This window comes from Pristiophorus japonicus, chromosome 6 (genome assembly GCF_044704955.1).
Source record: "Pristiophorus japonicus isolate sPriJap1 chromosome 6, sPriJap1.hap1, whole genome shotgun sequence".
Lineage (NCBI taxonomy): Eukaryota > Metazoa > Chordata > Chondrichthyes > Pristiophoridae > Pristiophorus > Pristiophorus japonicus.
The window spans coordinates 100,298,576-100,315,498 of NC_091982.1; positions in this window are offsets into that span (position 1 = coordinate 100,298,576).

Genomic DNA, 16,923 nt, shown 5'->3' on the forward strand with positions numbered 1-16,923 from the left:
ATCAATCATTGCATGTTTTCTTTCGACAAGTGAATTCTTTTTTTTTAACCACCGGGACCATGTATTTTTTATCTTTTGCTCAACAAACCTATCCTTTGTACATTTCCTAGCTCCATAACTTATCATCCGAATCATCCGAATAAATCCACACCTGCGTTTCGAACTTAAAATGTCTTAAAACTTCCCACATACAGGACAGCACGACAAAGGGTTAGCTAAAATAAACAGACACTTGCATTCCTCTTCCAACCAGGCTTTCAGAAACATGACAGCATAAAAATTCATTCCGCAGTCACAAAATCACACAGGCACTTCTCATTTAAAACAGACGTTCACAAAAGTCTCTCTTCTTTCCTATTAATCTTTTTTTTTCTTTGGCCGACTCTATTCTTCTTCCATACTTTACTTAAGACAATCACCGTCAGTTTTTTTTAATCTTAGTTTCCTATGTTAATTTACATGGGCTCGCAGTATCAAGACCACAGCCTTTTTTTCTTTTTGACTTTCCGTTCCTTCTCCCACCATTCCCTTTGCTTTGCTGGTAGTTCCTGAGGATTCCACCCTGAGCTAATCATTTTTTTCGATTAGCTTCTTTTGTTTTTCCGCCAGATGGCGAGTAATGGACCCTTCTGATCCCCACTCGAGTTTACTTGCTTTCATGGCCATTCCTGGGTAGGACTAGTACCGTTAGAGGTCCGCTTCCTTCCTAGCGCAACTTGGAGTAGACCGTCTCCTAGCTACTGTCAGGTCACAAGTTCTGCTGTTACACAAACTTACACAATACTTAAAACGCGTTTAAGCAATTTCCCGCAGTGCTCTATGCCTCCTTAACAACAACCTACCACCGCTTGGCCCATTTGTCTGACCCTGTTCACAGGTTTGGATTCCATTAGCCGCTGTACACCGCTTGGTTCTACCCCGGGGTATTTCAAATTACACTACTGGGTCTGGAAGATGTCTCTCGGTATCACGATCCCACGGTCTAAGTGTGTTCCCTACGCCTACTTGGTTCCTGGCCGTCACGTGGGACAAAAGTCCTCTTAATTCAGGCTCAGGCTAGGCGTTTGAGATATTAGACCGTCTCCTCGTGTCGATCAACCAGCTTCCACCTTCCGCACCCTTTATACTTAAAAATTGTTTTTTATACTCACCCGGGTTTTTCCAAGGGCGTCCAGTGACTCCGGGAAATCCTGCCGACTACACCACTGTTAGTGTTAGTGTTTTCTCAGAAGAATCACTCAACACTCAGAGTCGGTTCTAACGCCGACGCGACCTTTATTAACGCTTAGCGGGGAGGAAGTCTCAGGACTGTATCCAGGCTTCTCTCCACTGAACAAAGGGTTACATGGACTTTTATATGTTTTACAACAGTTAAAACAGTTTAATACAGTTACTCAGCCCATCACGGCTGGACACAAGCCAATCACAACGGTTATAGATTATATATAGGTTCTTTTAACCCAATAGAATTACCCTGGTGTCTCAGGAACTACATGTTCGGTTATTGTCAGCTCAGGCTGATTGATGACTTTGTTATAGGAGATAGGTTCTCTCCCTATCTCTTTCTTCTTGGGAAAATAATTGGTTTATGACCTTGTTTATAGGAGATGGGTTCTCTCCCTATCTCTTTCTTCCTGGAGAATTAATTGGTTTATTATTCTTATCCTGCATCCAAGACATTCCTGGTAGTGGGCCTCACAGGGTTATTGCTCGGTCATTGCACAGTCAATAGTTCACAGCTTGACTACCTGATTTCCCATCATGCCTGGGCAGCCATTTTATGTGTGGCTACTTTAAACTTATATGAGTTTAGATATATTTAGCAGGTGCCTAATGCCTAGTGTTTTGATATATTCTGCAGGTGCCTACTTCCTACAACAGTGCCCAACTCAGCAATGCCCCCAGGGAGGCTCCACTGAGCCCCTGGCCCTGGCCTACCAAACCATGGTCGCGGGTGCACGTAGACTATGCGGGCCCATTCATGGGCAAAATGTTCGTTGTAGTTGTAGATGCATTTTCAAAGTGGATCGAATGCACCATTTTAAACTCGAGCACAACCTCCACCACTGTGGAGAGCCTCGCAACCATGTTTGCAACGCACGGAATCCCTGACATATTGATCAGTGACAATGGTCCGTGCTTCACCAGCGCAGAATTCCAAGACTTTATAATTGACCACGGCATAAATCCCGTCAAGTCGGCACCGTTCAAACCGGCCTCCAACGGCCAGGCGGAGAGAGCAGTGCAAATCATTAAACAAGGCATGCTTAAAATCCAAGATCCCACGCTGCAGGGTCACCTGTTGCAACTGCTGCTGGCATACAGATCTCATTGACTTGGATCCCTCCCGCGCAACTGTTGATGAAAAGGACTTTAAAGACAAGGCTCTCATTAATCCTCCCAGACATGCACAAAATCGTTGAGGCAAAGCGCCGTAAGCTGACTGAGTACCATGACAGAAATTCGAGGGGGAGATGGAATGAGATAGGGGACAAAGTGTTTGTACTAAACTATGGCAGGGGTCCCAAATCGCTTGCAGGGACAGTAACGGGCAAGGAAGGAAACGGGCTACTGGTAGTACAAATGGACAATGGCAAAACCTGCCGAAGGCATGTAGACCAAGTCAAAAGCAGATTTACCAACAACACTGCGGAATCAGAGGCAGACTAAAATGTGGAACTCGCACCACACCTGGTGGATAGATAGAGGGAACAACCTGAGGAAAGGGCAATCCCAACAGACAGCCCAGGCGAGTCAACAACAATCACACCAATCGAAACAGACAGCCCAGGCGAGATACCAGCAACCACACCCAAAGAAAAACAGACACCAAGGCAAACAACTGAACCACAACTCAGACGCTCCACATGAGAGCATAGACCACCTGAGAGACTGAACCTATAAAGAAAATAAGACCTTGGGGGAGGGTGATGTCATGTATCTTACATTATTATATATAACTGTATGCTAACATGCTATACATGACTGTAATAAGATATGTCCTATGGCAGGGGTGCACTTGCAAGAGACAGGTATATAAGGACAGGTCTCAGGCAAGTGCAGCATTCCAGAGCTGTGAAATAAAGGTGCAGGTGCACGTGCCTCGTGTGAATCTGTACTGAGGGGACAGGACTTTACAATGCCCATGGGGGGAAGAGTTGCTCAAACTACCAGCTTCTCTTCTGCGGTCTTGTACGTGCCCGGGTGACCTTGGAGTTGGAGCATGCACGCCTTCTGTGACTGGTGGGCACCGCAAGGACTTGAGTGATTCATAGACACCAGAAACAATGGTATAGTTTTGTTTTACCAGTTTTGATTTTGTTCTTTTTATGGTTGAGTTCTTGTATGAGTTGTGCACCTTAAAAAAAAAGGGCTACTTGATGATACTGGGGCAACCCATCCTTATGGGTGGTTGGAAAAAGCCATTCCCTGTTCCCACCAAACTAAAGGAGTGAAAGCTTACAAAACATCATACACTGTCTGTCAAACAGATTACATGAGGCCAATGTAATATTTAGACCTCAGTTAACGCAACCTGAAGTAATTTGTAATGCATTTGCTGTCAAGGGTCAATCTCCAGTTGCAATTGTGGGTTGTAAACTCTGAAAAGAACATTGCAAAATGTTATTAAAAACATCCAAAATCATTGCCACTCATGCACTTCTGGTGCCGACAGTATCAGTGAAGCAGTGTAAGTGTGCAGAGCTATTTTTAGACAACAAACCTAATGTTATGAATTTAGTGTTTGCAACCTGAATATCCAATGTGGAAACAAGCCGATACAGACGGTGATTTGTTTTGACAGAAATATAGTACAGCAAACAGCTTTACTGTCTGGTTTTAGTGAAGGAAAGCAAATCAGATGGACATAGACAGAGACTGTAAGCAACACAGAAGAGTGAGTCTACCAGTATGCACAAAGAACAATTTCTAATTAACAAAGAAATTAAAAAGCAAAATATTTATCACTAGCCATGAAAAAAACAGCAATCTACCAGAGCCCGCTTAAGATCCACTTCAATTTTTATAGAATAATGACTCAATAGTGAAATAAAAACTGTTTTTATATTCATTGAAAAAGAGAGGATTACACACGGCTGATCTTCTACCATTTGCAGTGCCTACTGCCAACACTGCACAAGGTTATAGTTATAGTGTCGACTTTTGAGGGGAAAATTTCCTCTGGTTGTTATGTGTTAGGCACATTGTAAATATAGTGAGATCATGATGAAGCAGAATTCCTCCATGCTGAAAACCACTTCAATGAGGCACTGAGAGTAGTAAAGGCACAGAATGTACTGTGGGTGGGGGACTTCAATGAACATCACCAAGAGTGGCTCGGTAGCACCACTACTGACCGAGCTGGCTGAGTCCTGAAGGACAGATCTGCCAGACTGGGACTGTGGCAGGTGGTGAGAGAACCAACACGAGGGAAAAACCTACTTAACCTCGTCCTCACCAATCTACCATGACAACATTGGTAGGTAGCAGTGACCGCCGCACAGTCATTCTGGAGACAAAGTCCCGTCTTCACATGGAGGACATCCTCCATTGTGTTGTGTGACACTACCACCGTGTTTAATGCGATAGATTCAGAACGAATCTAGCAGCTCAAAACTGTGCATCCACGAGGCGCTGTGAGCCATCAGCAGGAGGAACATTGTATTCCACCACAATCTGTAACCTCATGACCTGGCAGATCCCTCACTCTGCTGCTACCATCAAGCCAGGGGACCAACCCTGGTTCAATGAAGAGTATAGAAGAGCATGCGAGGAGCAGCACCAGGCATACCTAAAAATGAGATGCCAGCCTGGGGAAGCTGCAACACAGGACTACATGCATGCTAAACAGCGGAAGCAGCAAGCTATAGATAGGACTAAGCAATCCCACAATCAACGAATCAGATGAAACCTCTTAAGTCCTGCCGCATCCAGTCGTGAATGGTGATGGACCATTAAACAACTAGTGGGAGGAGGAGGCTTCATGAATATCCCCTTCCTCGATGATGGTGGAGCTCAACGCGTGAGTGCAATACACAAGGCTGAAGAAGCATTTGCAACCACCTTCAGCCAGAAGTGCCCAGTGGATGATCCATATCGGCCTCCTCCTGAGGTGCCCACCATCACAGAAGCCAGTCTTCAGCCAAATCGATTCATTCCACGTGATATCAAGAAATGGCTGAGTGCACTGAATACAGCAAAGAATACAAGCCCCGAATACATCCCGGCTATTGTGCTGAGGACTTGTGCTCCAGAACTAACCGCGCCTCTTGCAAACTGTTCCAGTACAGCTACAACACTGGCATCCACCCGACAATGTGGAAAACTGCCCAGGTATGTCCTGTCCACAAAAACAGGGACAAATCCAAACCAATTACTGCTCCATCAGTCTACTCTCAATCATCAGAAAAGTGATGGAAGGTATCGTCAACAGAGCTATCAAGCGGCATTTACTCACCAATAACCTGCTCACCGATGCTCAGTTTGGGTTCTGCCAGGACCACTCAGCTCCAGACCTCATTACAGCCTTGCTCCAAACAGGAACAAAAGAGCTGAATTGCAGAGGTGAGGTGAGAGTGACTGCCCTTGACATCAAGGCAGCATTTGACCGATTGTGGCATCAAGGAGCCCTAGTAAAACTGAGGTCAATGGAAATCAGGGGGAAAACTCTCCACTGGATGGAGTCATACTAAGCAAAAAGGAAATTGGTTGTGGTTGTTGGAGGTCCATCATCTCAGTCCCAGGACATTGTTGCAGGAGTTCCTCAGGGCAGTGTCCTAGGCCCAAACATCTTCAGCTGCTTCATCAATGACCTTCCCTCCATCATCAGGTCAAAAGTGGAGATGTTCGCTGATGACTGCAGTGTTCAGTACCATTCACAACTCCTCAGATAATGAAGCAGTCCATGCTCGCATGCAGTAAGACCTAGATGACATTCAGGTTTGGACTGTTTAGTGGGAAGTAACATTCGCGCCACACAAATGCCAGGCAAAGACTATCTCCAACAGGCACGAGTCTAAGCACCCCGCCTTGGCATTCAACGGCATTACAATAGCTGAATCCTCCACCATCAACATCCTGAGGGTCACCATTGGCCAGAAATTTAACTGGACCAGCCACATAAATACTGTGGCAACAAGAGCGGGTCAGAGGCTGGGTATTCTGCAGTAAGTGTCTCACCTCCTGACTCCGCAAAGCCTTTCCACCAGCTACAAGGCACAAGTCAGGAGTGTGATGGAATACTTTCCAATTGGATGAGTGCAGCTCGAACAACACTCAAGAAGCTCGACAACATCCAGGACAAAACAGCCCGCTTGATTGGCACCCCATCCACCAGCTTCAACATTCACTCCCTCCACCACCAGTGCATCGTGGCTTCAGTGTGCAGTGTGTACCATTCACAAGATGCACTGCAGAAACTCGCCAAAGCTTCTTCGGCAGCACTTCCCAAACCAGCGGCCTCTACCACCTCGAAGGACAAGGGCAACAGGTGCAAGTTCCCTCCAAGTTACACACTATCCTGACTTGGAAGTATATCGCCTTTCCTTCAGCATTGCTGGGTCAAAATGCTGGAACTCCCTCCATAATAGCACTGTGGGAGTACCTTCACCACATGGACTTCAGTGATTCAAGAAGGCAACTCACCTTCTCAAGGGCAATTAGAGATGGGCAATAAATGTTGGCTTTGCCAGCGAAACTCACATCCCATGAACGAATAAAAAAAATCACCTCCTCTGGTTGCTACGTGTTAGGAACATCACGAAGATGATTTCCTCTAATCTTGTGTGGCCTATGAAACATGCATGGAACATACAGCAAGCATGCAGCCAACAGATGCGTATCTGTACACTGCATGTTCACAAGTTCACATAAGATGGCTGCAGGTTCTCTTGTGCCATTGATGGAGGCAACTGTCACATGAGAATGACACTTTTCAGGACAGGGTTGTGTACGGCACAACAGGGTACATTCATCTTGGATAGTTAGGCTGATCTTTACTGCTTGCCTCCGCCGATTCGGCCCTACCTGCACCACAGCCAGCAGGTGGCCAGTGGGGTAACCATAGCTCTTATTTACATAGAGCCCGGATACTGCGCAGTAACACCCATAGTCGCTAGGTGAACTGCAGCTTTAAGAAGGCGTGAACAGCGGCGCTACCGAAACCCAAAGAAATAAACAATGAAATCACCGGGGCAACACTTGAGATGGATATCAAACCCATTAAGATACAATCAGCAACATGGTTGATTTGGCTGGCAGCTGTTTTATTTGAGTCCTGAGCTCCAACAGTGCTGTTCAGGCTCTGAGACCACAGAATGGGCCAAGGACCTTATCAGCTTTTTTTTGAGGCTGCAGGTGGCCGAGAACATGCCCAACATTCAGGTCCTCAGCACCACAGGTTCATCCCCACTGCATTATCCCACACTATGCATAAGAGGCACACAGGTCAGTGCCTGATTCACAGCAGTACTATGTGTGATGTATGTAGCATTCAAATCACTGACTCCAAACAGTCTGGTGCTGTAGTAACTGCTGTGACCTTGGTCCTTTATTGTGTAACTCCAGAGTGCCCTTCAGGTGTGGTGGGCAGCCTTTTATATTCTGTCTCGCAGGTACTTTCGGGTCTCCCACCACAGTAGCCCTTGTGGCGCATCATTGTAACTATACATTTAATGTGCATGGGCAATACATAACATCTCATCTCCCCCCCATTACAAAAGCAAATTGCCGGTAACCTTGGCCTGGTTCGTCCTGGTTGATTTGTGAGTGTGAGTCCATGACCATCCACTTCCCTCTTCCCCCCCATGTAGAGATTATGCTTGCGATCCAGTGCAAGCATGTGGTATTTGCAGTCCTTACATGGGTGATACAAGTACACAAACATAATCTCCAGTAGAAAGCAGGTACACATGGACAGTACATTTGTATGCATTGAAGAGTTATGTCAAAAAGTTGCAGGTACACTGAACAGTTATTTAATCCCAGCTCCGCTGGGTGAAATGTGGTGGCGGCATACTGCCCCTTTTTGACCGAGGTAATGGGCTGCGCTGAGACAGGGAATGGCAACTGGTGCGTTGCCTCTGCTCTCAGAAAATAGTTGCCTTTTGCGGCTTGTCTGCAGCCGCTGAACAATTGCATAAATCACATAAAATCAGAAATCGCATTAATCCATTAGTCACAGATCCATTAACCCTTTTAACTGTGCATTGTGATAATAACTCTTTTCACCAATCATCTCAATAATTTTAATCACAGTAATCATTTTAGCATCAAAATATTAACTCTTGTCATAAATCACGTCATCATACAAAACACAGTAATCATTTTGACTCACTCTTGCCCTTACAAAAGTCTCTTTGTGGGGACCGCCAACGGTGTAAGGCCCCTTTAAGACTCCCGGGTACATTTCCCTTTTAAGATGCCATTTTGATTTTTCCACGAGGTTTCTACTGGGCGCCGCCATTTAGGTGCTCTGCTGGTGCCTGCCTGCCTCTCTCTGCAGAACACTGCTACCACAAGGCTCACCTCCATCTTGAACTCGCTGTGCTGCTGCCTGCTCTCCTTCTCTCTCTCCCCACAAACAGCTGGCAACCAAAGCGGCCCGGAAGAGCGCTCTGGCCATGGGCGGAGTGAAGAAGCCTCATCGCTACAGACCAGGCACCGTGGCTCTGAGGGAGATCCGCCGCTACCAGAGATCCACCGAGCTGCTGCCTGCTCTCCCTCTCTCTTCTCCAGCTCGGTCGGCGCTGCTGCTGGTTCCAGCGCCTCTTTCTCACTCTCAGACTTTGCAGGGGAGAGTCAACGGCCGCCGCTGCTCTGCCCAACCCCACACACGCTTCCTTCGCTGCCATCCGATCCGAAGGTGGAGGCCTGCTCTGCCTGTGAACATGGGGGACAGCGGTTTGTGGAGGAATGAAGTCTTCTCAGCTCCCACGAACCTTCCCGTCCATCTCCTGCCGAGTAGCGTCGGCCCATCACCTGCAATGATCCACAAAGGTAAACCGTGAGATACCTGCCCATCCGCTCTGCCAAGAACAGGTATCAGTTCCTTGGTGTAGGTGCCCAGCTTCGTCGTGACTGGGACCAGCTTGGGTTGTGCAGCTGAGTTGATCCACAGTTTATCAAAAGTTTCCTGACTCATCAGCGACTGACCCGACCCCGTGTCCACTTCCATACTCACTGGGACTCCGTTAATCTTGACTTCCATAGTCACTGGGGCCGAATCGTCGGTACATGTATACAGTCCAAACGCATCATCTTCTTCTACCTGGGGCCGGGATGCCCGTTGAGCCAAACCGCTGGATAGCAGATCATCTACCATCTCCTCAGCCACACGGTGAATCGTGTTTCTTTTGCACATACGCTGAAGGTGGCCTTTCGTGTGGCAGGTATTGCACAAATACTCTGCAAACCTGCACCGGTGAGCCCCATGGCTTCCTCCGCAGTGCCAGCATGGTGCTACACGATTAGCCCCCCTCGGCGGACTCTGAGTTCCAGGACCCTGAGGTCTGTGCTCTCTGCCCTGGGCAGAGCCACGATCTGCAGTTTTGTCCATGATGGGCGCTATCCTGTGAATAGTACCTGCCGGGTTCGAGACCGTGTGGATCATCTGCTTGGTGCTGCAAGTCGAGGTCATAAATGCCCGGCTGATGTTGATGACTTGCTGCAGGCTGACTGTAGTTTCAGTAGATAGCAGCTTGTAAAGGAGACCCTCATGGCCAATCCCCATAACAAAAACGTCTCGCAACACCTCGTCAAGGTGTGTGCCAAAATTGCATGGCACCGCGAGTCTCCTGATGTCCGCAGCATATTTTGTGACATACTGGCCCTCAGGTCTGCAGTGGTGGTAGAATTTGTGCCTTGCCGTGAGGATGCTCTCCTTCGGTTTCAGTTGGTTACGAATGAGTTCAATCAGCTCCTCATATGACTTGTCCTTGACGGTCGCGGGTGCCAGCAAATCCCTGACGAGACGGTAAACCTCCTTGCCACAACTGGACAGCAATATCGCCTTACGCTTCTCTATCAGTGCGTTCGTGTCCCCTGTCAGGTCGTTTGCTATAAAAAATACTCGAGCCTTTCCGTAAAGGCCTCCCAGTCATTACCCACTGTAAAATCCTTTAGCGAGCCCAAAGTAGCCATGGTTGCGTGAAGAGCTTGTCCCTGTCCTCGTCGCCAATTTGTGATGTATGTAGCACTCAAATCACTGACTCCACACAGTTTGGTGCTGTCGTAACTGCTGTGACCTTGATCCTTTATTGTCTAACTCCAGAGTGCCCTTCAGGTGTGGTGGTCAGCCTTTTATACTCTGTCTCGCAGGTACTTCCGGGTCTCCCACCACAGTGCCCCTTGTGGCGCACCATTGTAACTATACATTTAATGTACATGGACAATACATAACACTATGCACACTGAACATCCCATAATCAGGCCCATTATCTCCACTTACCTAAAAGAGAATTAAATATTAAATATCCGGCTACTGTGGGTTTGATATTTTACGAATGCATTTTTTATGAAAGTGTAATTTAATTAACGTGACCAAATTAAGTTAACTGCAAAATTATGAATAAGTAAATGGTTTTGCTTAAATTTAATAGGAAATGGTGATTTAAATAAAGATAAGTTCAGATGCAAGGCATTGACCCTGATAATACAACAGTAATTACTTAATCAAAATGTCTTCCATTGTGATGTACTGAACATGATGTTGTGAAGCATCAGAAGTTTCACTGTGTCAAGGTGAAGCTGAGGTAACAGTTACTTGAATACCATGTAGATGAGATGAAAGACAAGAACAATGAAAGGGAATCAGGTAAAATAACTGCTTAATCCAGCCGGGTGCAGAAAGATTGAACAGTCAACAGCTATAACATTTAAAAATAAGGAGGTGAAATTGCCCTTATTGCCCTGCTTCCCAATTGGGGGGTGGTAACCTTCTGGAGCTGGAACATTCCGCGCCCAGTGCAGAAGTCCCGCCCCCACTGTGAAATTGCACTTACTGCCCCTCAAAGGAAGCGGAGCACAATCTCGCACGTTCCACTTCCTTTGGGGGCAGTAACCGGGGCACTAATGGTGCGCTGAAGGATGCTCCACTTCGTGCTGATGAGCTTCAATGACCCTCCCCTACGATTAAAGGGGAGGGCTGCTGAGCACTCTGCAAGCCCTCTGATGGCTTCCACTAGGCCACAAGTGCAATTTACCGGGAGGTTATAGCACTCCCCTCCCCCGGACGAAAAGTATCCTATGCCCCGTTAGCATCCCCCGCAGGTGCTAATGGGACGATAAAAAGAGGCAATTTCACCCCCTAAGACTCTCCGAGGAACAGTACTAGTATCAACAACAAGGCTGACAATGTAATTCTTACGAAGGCCAATGTCATAGTCAGCAAGAGAGAATGCTCTGAATCGAATGTCTCTGTCAGGTGCGCTCACTGCTATCTACAAGTTGCTTAGTATTGTCTGTAGAATTCCTTTCTTGCTGTGGAAATGACTGGTCTAAAACTTAAAAGAGAAGGAAAGTTTAGGAACAAAGGGGGCTGGAAATATGTGACTTCGAAAGTGACAGTCAGCATTGTAAAAATAGATGTGGACTATCATAGGAATTTGATGAACTCCATTGCGTGAGGATTTATACCTAATTTGCCTTTTAAACTTGCATCCTTGAAGAGATGCCAAATTACCCAAGAGTTGCAATTGGAAAAACCTGATCAGAAGCTGATAAAAACAGGATAATACTAAGGCAAAAGCAAAATATTGTGGATGCTGGAATCTGGAACAAAAACAGAAAATGCTGGAAATCTCAGCGAGTCAGGCAGTATCTGTGGCGAGAAACAGAGTTAATGTTTCGGGTTTGTGACCCTTCATCGACCTGAAATGTTAACTCTGTTTTTCTCTCCACAGCTGCTGCCTGATCCGCTGAGATTTCCAGCATTTTCTGTTATAATACTAAGGCAAATGGATATAACAAGCTCTGACAGGAGAGCCATGCGTGGTTAAAGGTAGCTGTGCTATTGATTGCACAGACATTAGGACTATCTATTGAAACAGCTGATCATTCAAAAAATCTATTTAAAATGTGCATTCGGGATTCATCGGCACAAATTGATTGTTAGGGTTGATGCTAACAAAGGATGTCAAGGTTTGGAAAAATGTCAAGGCCTTATAGAGGGTGCAGAGGAGATTGACGAGAATGACACCAGTGTTGAGGGACTTCCGTTATGTGGCGAGATTAGAGAAGCTGGGATTGTTCTCCTTCGAGCAGAGAAGGTTAGGGGAGATTTAACAGAGGTATTCAAAATTATAAGATGTTTTGATAAAGTAAATAAAGAGAAACTGTTTCGACTGGCAGGAAAGCACTTCCACAGGGTTGTACTTTTGGCGGAACATTGGCAGAAGCCGCGGTTAAATGGCATAACCGAATGTTTTTAGCTGCTTGCTCCATTGCTTCAGGGGCTCCGCTGACCTTCCGCCAAATTTGCGGTGGGGAAATTCCAGGTGAGTTTCTTTATATAGAAAAGGTGCTTGAAGAACACCTTCTTGGCAGACTAAGAGGCTGAAATTCTTATTTTTTGAAAAGGAGTGGGAGAATTGATGATTTTCTTTACATGAAGAACTATGAATAAAATCACAGATAGTTTTGAAACATCATCACATCATCATAGGCAGTCCCTTGGAATCGAGGAAGACTTGCTTCCAGTCTTAAAATGAGTCCTTAGGTGGCTGAACAGTCCAATACGAGAGCCACAGTCCCTGTCACAGGTGGGACAGATAGTCATTGAGGGTAAGGGAGGGTGGGACAGATTTACCACATGCTTTTTCTGCTGCCTGTGCTTGGTTTCTGCACGCTCTCGGCGATGAGACCCGAGGTACTCAGCGCCCTCCCGGATGCACTTCCTCCACTTAGGAAGGTCTTTGGCCAGGGACTCCCAGGTGTCACTGGGGATGTCGCACTTTATCAGGGAAGCTTTGAGGGTGTCCTTGTAACGTTTCCTCTGCCCGCCTTTGGCTCATTTGCCGTGAAGGAGTTCTGAGTAAAGCGCTTGCTTTCGGAGTCTCGTGTCTGGCATGTGGACAATGTGGCCTGCCCAGAAAAACAGTGAACAGAATATTTGGCTTTAAAAGCATTCAACAAGGCAAAAGAAAACGTTTAACTATATTGTCAAAATGCAATCACAACCAAAACAATAGAGTGCAAGTCAGAGAAAGTCACAATCAAAGTGCACTGAAAGAAAAACTTGCATTTATGTAGCACCTTTCACGACCTCAAGACGTCCCTAAGCACTTTACAGCCAATTAAGTGACTTTTTGAAGTATAGTCACCGTTTTAATGCAGGAACTGTGGCAGCCAATTTATTCAAAGCAAGCTCCCACAAACAGCAATGTGAAAATGACCAGCTAATCTGTGTTTTGTTAGTGATATTGATTGAGGGATAAATATTGTCCAAGACCGCAGGGATAACTCTCCTGCTCTTCTGAAAAATAGTGCCGTGGGATCTTCTACGTCTCATCTGAGAGACGCTGGGCTAAAAATTCGGTTGCGTAGTGCCCGTTGGTTGGATGCAACGGATACCGAATTTGCTCAAACCTGGCATTCGAGCAGCGGGCAAACAATTCTGGGGCGTGTCGTGCCGGATAAGAGCATTAGCGTCAGCGCTTGGAGCAAGCATCATATGTATGCAGAGTGCGCAGGCCATGACAACAATCAGCATGTAATGTTGACTTGACGCCATGCTGCCATTTTCGAACTCAAAGCTGGAGTGAACGCCCTCTCTTAAACATGCGTTCAGCAGCAGGAAGGACCCCATACCAGCACTATTTAAAGGGGTCAGGTGACTTACAGGTTAGTTGTTGATTGATTTCTAATAGCTGTTGCTGAGTTTGTAGAAATGTTTGGTGCTTTCCTCACTTTTTAGCCACGAGTAGAGCATGAACTGGTTGGGCCAAATGGCCTGTTTCTACGCTGTATATCCTATGTAAGCCTATGTAGACGTGTTTAAGTTGCCTAAACTCCACACGGAGTCGTGTAGCACCTGCTCAAGGACTTGGTGCTGACTTGCAAGGGGTTTGCTCAGACCAACTGCTCCCAGACATGGTGCATCCCCCTTGTCCTGCAGCATGACAGGGAGAAGGAGCAGAAGCAACACAGAGTAGCACAAACTGCTCGAAGAGGCAGGAGGATGAGGGGGGAAAGGGCTCTCTGCAGGAGGCCATACCACCCAGGGTCTTCAGGGAGCAATTCTCCTACCTCAACCTCATCGAGGAACTGCACATGCGACATCTTCATTTTGCTGAGCAGGTGCTCACTGAAATCTGTCACCTGCTGCAGGCAGACCTGCCGCCTCAGAGCCAGGTGAGAACAGCATTGCCAGTGGCTGTAAAGGCAACCGTGGCCCTGAACTTCTTCGCATTGGGATCCTTCCAGGCTGGAGTAGGCGACATCTATAACATCTCCCAGTTCGCCGTCCACTCCTGTATAAGGGAGCTGAGCGAGGTTCTTTATGCAAGGAGAGCAGAATTACATTTCATTCTCTCTTGCCAGAGAGGAGCAGGTGGAGCGAGCATGTAACTTTGCCAAAATAGCAGGCTTCCCCATGGGGTAGGGTGCCATTGACTGCACGCGTTGTGGGTGCCGCATCTCAATTCGGAGATATACCGGAAGCGGAAGGGATTCCACTCCCTCAATGTACAGCTCGTATGCGACCATACTCAGCACATAATGCAAGTCAAGAGGCCAGACTTTCCATAAAGGCCCTCAACGCCCGATAGCCCACTGAGAAGGATATCTAACGCTCGGTGAAAAAAACGGGCGAGAATTTCAAAGATGTGTGGAACTGATCGCCTGCCGAAAAAAATCGGTGTTGCACACTCATTCTTGGCGGTCTCTTGGCAGGTAAGTGGAAAGTTAGCCAAATGGGCGGTCGCTAACGGAATGGACGGTAAGTACAAAAGTTTAGGCTGAGGCTGCGGTTGGGCATACGGAGGGGAGAAAACCGAAAGAAAAAATTATCATTATAAAAAAAACACGTACAAAGCATTCCCAAGACAGTTTTAAACCTAATCGCCATGGTAAAAATTTTAAATAAATAATTAAATAACCTTTCACTTACCTTTCTTTGTAGGGACCCCCTTACCGCCCTGGTTAAGTAGCTTTTACAGGGCGGGTCTCTCGGCGACCTGGACGTCGGCGGATGAACCCAAACTTACACCCTGTGGTTGGCCTCAGCGTTGCATGTGGCGGTCTGGTCCCAGCGGGCGACTTCTAATGTGGGCGATACCAAGGAAAAAACTTGTGTGCACACTCTCGCCGGGCAAAAAAACAGCTGTAACGCCGAGAAAATCGCCGACAATGAAGCCGAAAGTCTGGCCCAAGTTTAGGTATGCTGACAGTTGCCATGATGCCTTCATTCTGTGACAGTCTGCTGTGCTGTCAGCATTTGAGCCACCACAGCAAACCAGAGAGTGGCTACTGGGCAACAAGTGCTATCAGCTGACCACCTGGCTCATGACTCCGCCGAGCAACCCATGCATACGTGGTGTCATGCATATAATGAAAAACATGCTGCCACATGGAGTCTGATAGAGCAGACTATTGATATCCTTAAACAACACTTCCATTCCCTGGACCGCTCTGGAGGAGCCCTGCCAGATTCACCAGAATGCGTCTCAAGATTCGTCATGGTCTGCTGCATGCTCTACAACATCGCCATCATGAGGACACAGCCCTTGCCATCAGGCATACGCCAACCAGCTGAGGAGGAGGAAGAGGAAGAAGTTGAAGAAGGAGGAGAAGGAGGAGGAAGTGGAGTGGCATTATGGCAGGGGGAAACTAAAGATGGCCTTGAGCAGCTCTAGGCCGAGTAGGCCCAGCTTCAGACTGCACCACCTTGATATGGGCAGCAGCAGTCTGGGCTGGTTGGTTGACAGGCCGCAGCAAGAGCACTGCCGGAGTGGCTATGGTCAGATGGTGCTGTCACCTTGAGAGAGGACAGCAGGTTTGTCCTCCATGGAGCCACTGCCAATCCCTCGGGATGGCTCCTCAGCAATCCTAGTAATCTGCTGGAGGACAGATTGCTGGACTGCTGTGACACCCTGCAAGCCCCTTTCAACACTGGTAAACCCAGCCATGGTGGCAGCAGTCTGTGCTTGTGTGCCAGCTATCTGAGCTTGCATGACTTCAGTCTGAGCTTCCATTGTAGCACTCAGACATTGGGAGGCTTCCGCCTGTGCTGCAATGGAAGCTGAGACATTGACCATCAGATCCTGCATGATGTTTGGGTCCACAAGTGCATCCACCCACCCCTTCCACTCTGGAAAGGAAAGATTCCAAGCTCTGCGCAAAGCCCTGTACAAGGGTGGAGCTAGACACCTCCATGCTCCTTGACATTGTACTCAGGCTTTCTGTCAGGCTTCTCGATGCACCAAGCATTTCATTGTGCATCCCCATCAGCATTCTTCTGTAGGCCCCCCCATCAAAATCCTCCTCTGAGTCCTCTGCGACCTCACTCTCCAGGAGCTGGCACCTGGGCTACTCTTTCCTCCTGCCCTGGCTGCAGGCCACTCGTGCCCGCTGTCTCACCACGTGCAGATCCCACCTCTCACCCATCCTCCAAACTACGCGCAGTGTCAGTATCTCAGCTGGTGGTTGCAAGTGTGAAATCGAGTGACAGTGCTTTGTCTCATCATCATGCCTTGGTGCTCTTCAATTCCGTGCTCTTCCACCAGTGCCTGGCCAGGTGGCAGTTCTTGGTTATCTGAAAGGAGAAAGGCAAAAAGGGTAAGATTGTGCTGAAGGGATGGGATGAAAGCAAGAGGTGCCTGCTTACATCATGTATAGCTTGTAAATCAGAAGAGATTGTTGGATGAGGGGGAAATAGGATGTGAGAAGGAGGATTACGTATGAGGATCTCAGTATCTTGTATTGTTC